Here is a 6,431-nt window from a genome sequence, read left to right as displayed (position 1 = left end):
TAGAGATTCCGCCTGTACAGAGTGCACGAAGAAGATCATTGTAAATCAACCGCGCCCTTGAGCAACTACGCATTCCGCCCGATAATTTATGGCACCCACACTAACACGAATTTCGCATTTTGTGCGGGGTACGCTCCGGGTTTTCTTACACTTTTTTTAAATAATTCGAATACTCCTTTTAAGTAAAATGTTAGTCAGTGTTACGAGTCGTGATAAATTGTACGGGTAAATATTATAAATTCCATCAACGATGATTCCCGAGGCTGCGGGACGGCACGTCGGAGTCATCTGTCATCGTGATAGAAAATGGCTCGAGGCGAGAGTCAACACCATTCTATTATCGCTCGTGACTTTAGTACGTCACTTAATTAAAAAAAAGAAAAAAATTGCAGGCCTGTTCGATTTTCCCTGTTAATTTGACAATTGTTAAAAGATGTCGCCGTTAAAAAGCAAGCTCTTAATTCATTTACTTTACATTGACGCATTAAAAAAATAAATAGAGGAGAAATCGAAGTTTCTACCCGATCAAAAATGTCTTAAATATTTTTTTCTTCCGTTGGTGACTTATGAAGAAAAATCCTCTAGAGACTTTTTTACTGTCTAGAAAGAATATTTATCACAGTTTTCTCCCTTAAAGTTCTGTTATAGATAACCGAGTTGCACTTCAGGTTAGAAATCCATCATTGTTCATCGAAAAACATTAATGCAGAGCTAGCTGGATCCGGATTTATTTTTCTCTTCTTCTTATTTAAATAACAGAATGACTAATCTTATTTATATTTCGAATTTGTTGACAACCGACAAAAGTTGCAACCGACCGAGATATATCCAAACCCAACTCTGTTATAGCATTATTTCTTTCTTTCTTTTTTTTAATATGAAGGAAACCAAAATATTGCACTCTCCCCTTTGAGCTTGGCAATATTTCTACTAAAATTTCTTTTTCTCCGTTTTAAAAAATATTTTATTCAATAACTAAACTATTTTTAGCTGTTTTTTCCACTGGCAGATTCGTTTGATTCGCTTTAGAAAGATTTTTAACTGGAAAAAACGTTGCAGTTTGTGTTCCGACTTGGTTTACGAGTCCATTATTTCTACCGTGTGATTCTCATATTTCAATTTCTCTTAAATTCTTTCCTTTTTTTAAAAAAATAACGTCTCGACACGGATAACTTAAACTGCACGCAAAGCTGTTGTGCAGCGCTATATAAATTGCTTGAGCAGCATTAATTAAATGAACAGCACCGACCGAATTGTGTTAGTCGAGTGCGAGACTACGTACCAAAATAAAATCGTTTATTTTAAGCTCGAAAGTGATCTTAATTACAAGAATTTCACGCGTAATATAATCTCGGTGTAAAATTTACTGTAGTAAAAATATTATAAAATAAAAAATATATATTATCTTTGCAGGTTGGAAGATTTAATATAAAATAATTTCTGAGATAACAAACTAAAGGAAATCTTACGTATCCTAACGACATAAATTGGTAGAGATTAACCAGCTGAAATAAATATTCCGTAAATTATGCTTTAAAAAATACTTTTCTTACCGAATTCTTATAAAATTATTCTTTCGTTGCCAATTAATAATAATTTCTACTTATGACAACCAGCAGATGCTTGAAATTATATTAATTCTACGGAACTGATATCTAGAAAAACGTTAAAAAATCCGTAAATATTTTAAATTATTTTTTATAAAATAAATAGTACTAATATATAATTATTTTAAAAAGTTATCTATGGTAAAAAAAAAGCATAATTATTAATTCTTTGAAAATCCAGTAATCGATTTTTTTCATTTAATACCTTCATTTTCATTGTTACAGTTGTGCCAGTCAAATGATGTATGTAATTAAAAGAACGACATCGATTTTAATATTGTAAATTTATTTAAGTTATAACAAAGAAATTACATACCTATTAATTTTACGAAATAACTTTCTTATTAAAGGACAATCTTTTATAAATATTAATACATAGAAGGGATCAATTTTAGTTTAATTAAATGAACTTTACGGTGCAAATTGTTATTTCTTGCTAATAGTGTGATACATTCATTTAAGCAATTCTCATTCACAATTTACATTTAGAAATATGTCAATCATTTATTTTTTTTTTTTCCGAAGGTACGACGGCAGAAAAGGATAGAGACGTAAAAATGAGGTTATATTAAAACGGAAAACATTTGTTTTCTTCCTGTTTTAAGGATTAAATATGCTCTTGTTTCTAATATTGTATTTGACTTTCCGTTTCTCTACATTTTTTCTGATCAATTAGCACTGCTCTACATTATAAAATACTTCATGCTAGAAATGTGCTTACTTTGAATTTCCTACTTTAAATATGTCTATATACTTTTACCGTTTAAAATTAAAAAAAATTCCTTATCGAAGCATTTAATTTAAGTATCTTCGTAAGCTCAAATACTTTTCGTAAAAAAAACAGAAACAATTAATATATATTAATGTCTATTTAAATACATTATAAAAATAAAATAATTAAAATATAAAAGAAAAACTATCTTACAATTATGCACTCAACAAGAATAAATTAATATTTGCTTTTTTTTTCCTTTATATTCTCATTTAAAGTACAGGTATTATATTCTTTTATCTCTAATATCTTTGATAGGGCACTTCGGAATCACTTGTGGTCGCCGGGATATCTTTTTCGGGTGTCGTAGCGATGCTACGTTCGTTCGTTCCGTATGTCTGATTTCTGCTGTTGCTTATAAAGAAATCTTGCGAAGAAGAATGATGCTTCAGTATTTTTGGGGTAAATAACTGAAAAACAAAATTTTTTAAATAATAATTATTATAATCATCCGTAAATATCAATTGAGAATGCGAGTTTATCAATTTAGCTAACATAGAAAATGATAATTTCATTAAATTATTTCTTTTTTCCTGTCTAAAACAATACAGATTTAATATTCAAATCTTACCGACTGTTTTGTTTACTTATATTGTTTTTGAATAAATATTTTTGTCATCGAAATTATATAGATGACGTTTAATAATAATAATAATAATATATAATGAAAATATTCGTATTTGCCAACTATAAGGTTTTCTTTGTTGGTGAAGAGCGAATTATATAATTACTACGTAATACTTATAAATCACAAACTCGACAAGATGAGCACTTTTCTTAGATTTTAAATGCTAGAATATGAATTTACTATTGTTTTTTTTTTTTTCGATTAAACACGAGATTAAATTACTCGAAATTGTTTAGTTTTAAATGTTTGTTTGATAAATGACGCAGCCAAACGGAAATTTTAAAAATTTCAGATTCGAATCTCTAGTTACTGTAGATATATCATTTCTATTTTGTTTGTTTTTTAATTAATAATCTTTAAACAGAACCAAAAAGTTAAGATTAAAAAAACAACGCAGATGTCTGCTACAAAAAAAAAATCTAATGATAATGAGAAATCATCACATTTATGATTGATACATAAATTTACTTAACAATAAATGAATGCACTGCATAAAATCTTGTCCTATGCACCTGATATTCAGAACGCATTTAAAGGAAAAAAAACAACTGAATTTTGAAAGTTCTGAAGACAAATTCAATCATATCAAATCATCTAAATCAAATATGGCTTTTTTACGTAATTTAGAGTACCAAAATTTTTTTGTAAATTATTTATAACGAATGAAATTAAATTAAATAGATATAAATCACAAAAACTTCAACGAAAAAACAAAATAAAAAAAATCTAGACAGTAAAGGGGGGAAAAGCTGGATAGATTTAACATCTGCACTTTTTTCTTCAATATCCAACCAGGCGATGGATATTGAACTAATCATTCCGGACATTTTGATCTGGAATAACTTTTGATTGAAGGCACGAATAATTTTTTCCCCCAGATTTTTGCTCTTTAAATCGAAAATCCAGACAGCATCCACGTTTTAAAAATACATTTGTAACATTTCCATTACTTTCTTCCAGAGCAATTTTCAAATCACAACAAAAATAGAAAACTATACCAAAAATTCTACGAGTATAAAAAAATCAATGTAAAAAACAGGGAAATGATTGAAACTGCTATGAAACATTCCTATATAACTAAAGGAATACTTCGAATATGCTCTATATATCACACAGTTTACATAGAACAATTAGAATGATCAAAGATAATGTGCATCATCTCTCTTTAAGAAAAAGAAAAGATAAAACTTTAAATCTCTAATCAAAAATGAAAAACATTATATGCTGTAAATCTTTTAAAGCATGAAATAGAAGGATGTTTCAATCAAATTCATAAACAAAATGCAATTTGGAAGTTTCTAGTGATTAAAAAACAAAATCTAATAGTCTCTTCTACCAAAGAATGAATAATAATAATAATAATAATAAAATATTGCAGGCATTTATTCATATATAAATAAATAACTGCAATATTATATTATTATGATTTGGCAAATTTCAACCTTCTTTAAAAATCATTAAACAGTTTACTTACAATTATTGATTGTTTAATGAAAATTGATGTTAGAATTTTATATATTATCAATGTCTTGAGCTAAGTTATTTTTTGAAAAATAATCTGATAATTTCAATAATTAAAATAGCTTTTTAATATCATTGTATCTCTTTAAATAACAATTGGAAAAGTGATATAAGTTACAAAANATTATAAATGAATTAATTAATTTAAATAATTTAAAACAGCTGGGAAAAAGAATCGGCTTGGAACGGGACTCGAACCCACAACTCCTGCTTTCCGTGCAGATGGGTTGCCAGTCCGATCTCCTCTTCCAGCGTATAGAAGCTAACGTTATACCCATCGACGGTTATTTTATATATCGGGTTTACCGATGTTTGTATATTATGAAATAGCAAAAAGCTTTATTTTGACGGTAGAGATGAATTTTATAAGATAATACAAATGCTAATAAGTGAAAAACGTCAATAATTCTGACTTTACTCGAAATATGAGACACGAGTTTCCTTTAACTCGCTATTCCTTGACTTTAACTCCAAAAATATATCATCAATCCCTAATAAACAAACCTCCCTGGGAATTTTCAAAAATTTTCGACAGTAGACACAAGAGTTATAAACATTTAACATGTGTTAGTGTGTTTGGGAGCACACAAAACACACTAACACTCGCTGATACAGAAAAAACCTTCAACTGTTTTCTGACGTTTCAAGATTTTCCGGTCTAAAAATATAAAAAGTCTTGAAGACGGGAGTCATTTTTTGGCCAATCTCCATGCTTACTGTTTATTATATATAACATCCCGAAAAGTAAATACTGTATTACAAAAATTCGCTTAATCGAATCTAAAATTATATATCAATTCTAAGTTTACTCAACATTATATTTATACTCAACATAGTAAAATAGAAAGAACCTTAATTTTCTTCTAATTTTAATTAATATTTCTACTTACTTATAACCTTTTTAAATGCTTGAAGTGCTTTATCATCCCACGGAAATTCCTCTTCTTTTTCTTTCGGAAATATTGAATCTTTAATCTCCATTGCGCTTATAAAATTCTGTAAACATTATATAATTTCAATTGAAAATGTTCGAACGTTTATGATTAATATTTAAAACGTTTTACGAAAACAAAAATATACTTTATTTTCATCCTTAAAAGTTTACTCAGATTAGAAAAGAACTGGCATTTTTATTGCAATTTTCTTATTAATTACCTAGGTAAATTTAATCTCTACAATGTCACAATTACTTGTTTGTCAAAAATCTAATCATTAGCTTTGCATAAATAATTATAATCGGCTTTATTAAAGACTTAATAAGGTTCAATTCAATAATCTGTCGTTTTTATCCTTTAATGTTGTTTTATTTTTCATAGTCTATATCAAAACAGAGAGCAAAACAGGACTGAAACAAGGAAACTCTCTGTCTCCCGTTCTCTTAATAACATCGCTGTAGTAAATGTCAGAATGGCCCAGGAGATAAACAATAAAAAGGAAAATGACTTAAGTGACCAATTGCCACTACTAGCGCATGCAAATGAGTTTTTCATAATTGGAGCATCTCAAGGAGAGGTGACGAGATTAACGTCATAATTAGCAACAGCTGGCAAGATCATGGGTCTAATTATCAATGAAGAGAAGACTGAATGGATAGTTATTTCTAAAGAGGAAGAATCCCACAAATAACATTTAACCGACAATATGACATATAACATTACGGAATCCTTCGAGTAGGGGAACAGGATTTACATACAGGGAGCAAACCAATTCCCTCACATGAAGTGAGTGAATTGGTTTGCTCACTGTCCTACACTCAGACTGTGACAACTCGTCAGAGTGAATACTTGGTTACCGAGATTTGCTTTGTCGTTGATCAATATACCTTGTGACCTGATTTTTTGATGAAATTACAAGTGTAGTGACATTAAAACAATGAAAGTATAGGGTATATTTTATAATTTAA

At 28.7% G+C, this 6,431-nt stretch overlaps 1 long non-coding RNA gene across 1 annotated transcript; it reads right to left on the bottom strand.

The window, feature by feature from the left end:
* Positions 1–1,275: 1,275 nt before the first annotated feature.
* On the bottom strand, positions 1,276–2,833 carry LOC111615253. Its single transcript, XR_002755051.1, has 2 exons — positions 2,533–2,833; positions 1,276–1,655 (listed from the first exon to the last, which is right to left on the bottom strand). It is a non-coding gene; the product is annotated as an uncharacterized LOC111615253 (long non-coding RNA).
* Positions 2,834–6,431: the final 3,598 nt, after the last annotated feature.

Source organism: Centruroides sculpturatus, unplaced genomic scaffold (assembly GCF_000671375.1).
Source record: "Centruroides sculpturatus isolate CEXI.00-Female unplaced genomic scaffold, Cexi_2.0 scaffold2388, whole genome shotgun sequence".
Classification (NCBI taxonomy): domain Eukaryota; kingdom Metazoa; phylum Arthropoda; class Arachnida; order Scorpiones; family Buthidae; genus Centruroides; species Centruroides sculpturatus.
This window is presented reverse-complemented; position numbering and strand designations above follow the sequence as displayed.